Source organism: Capra hircus, chromosome 17 (assembly GCF_001704415.2).
Source record: "Capra hircus breed San Clemente chromosome 17, ASM170441v1, whole genome shotgun sequence".
Classification (NCBI taxonomy): Eukaryota; Metazoa; Chordata; class Mammalia; order Artiodactyla; family Bovidae; genus Capra; species Capra hircus.
The window spans coordinates 28,548,162-28,549,664 of NC_030824.1; positions in this window are offsets into that span (position 1 = coordinate 28,548,162).

The window sequence follows — 1,503 nt, forward strand, 5'->3', positions numbered from 1 at the left end:
CAACTCAGTTTGCTCTGCTCCAGGAGGTGGTGAATTTCCAAACACGAGAGAGTAGATGATAAAAAACTTGAAAAGTGGAGTTCCTGTTTCCCCACCTTCTACCACCTCCAACAAGCTTAGATATTTATTTTTGTAATTTTCTTGTTGTTGATGGGGAAGGTATGTCCTTTTTCTTTTCCAAACTAAATAACTCCGACATGTGATTCACTTTACTCATCAAATTAAGAAATTGTGAAATAGAAAACGGAAGTGATTTTGTTTAGATTGCAAACTCCCTGATCAAGAGTGGCAACTAAATTTTTAAATTTTTTTCGAGAAAAATCCCTAGAAGGAAGAAATTCTTGAAATGAGAATTCAGAATGAATATGAGGATGCATTTCTTGAATAACAGATTTAACATTGACTTGCATAAGAGAAGCCATGTATGAATGTGCTGAGTCACAAAATTCGGCATTGGTGATATTTTCACCAATGTGAAAAACTATTATACAGACTGGGAAACACCAAATATTACACCAAATTATCCATCAAGCATTCCATTCTGACAAAAGTGAGGACTATTCTAATATGAGATCATCTCAGAGTATTGGTTTTATTACCAAAAGTAATTTTTTTGGTACAGAAAGATAAAAAACACTATTTACATTACCAGAAAAGGACATTAAATTCCTCATATACAATTTGTGTATAAAATATTAACAAGTAGTTTATGTCATCTAACTTTATTTCCCACTGGACAGTTGACTTAGAATCACCTAGAGTTTGGAGGGAAAAGTCCATATACCCAAGCCTTACCTCAACCCAACTAAGTCATACTCTCTAGAACATGAGGAATTTTCTAAGCTCTCCAAGTGATTCTGAAGCTCTCCAAAGCTGGGGAACCATGACAGTTGTACAAACTATTGATTAAGATGGTACACTTTGGGCGTGTTCATGGGTAGGGGGTGAAAAAGAAATATGTGTTTTAGTTTTAATTGTTTTTAGAAAATAAGCAGAACTTCCTTTTTTTCAGTAATGCTTTAATATATAGTGTCTTAAAAACTGGATGTCAAACATCTTAGTGTTTTAAAACAGAGAAAATGCCAGTCAATATAAAAGAATGCCTTTTATTTCAGTTTGAGTTGGGAATGCTCAGAATTTAAAACTAAAACTTCCTGTTCACCATTAAATTAAAAAAAAAAAAAGAACAGTAAGACATTAAGTCGATTTAGTCAGACAAAACAGGAACTGTAGCTGTTATGTGAGTAGCTAAGAGGATGTGGGCCTCACATACCAGCTCAAGATCCCCATGCAAAGCAAGTTTATAGCACATAATTATCATTACAGCACCGTATTACTTGGTGACACATATGGTATTACCAGAAAGAATTTACTAAAATTCTGAGTCTGAAATTTAAGCCACAGATATGTACTTGATAATAACATTTTGTTTTCATATGGGGAGCTGTTTTAAAAAAAAGTGCATGGATTATGCTATGAATTTTGGAGAAGTCAAATTAACAT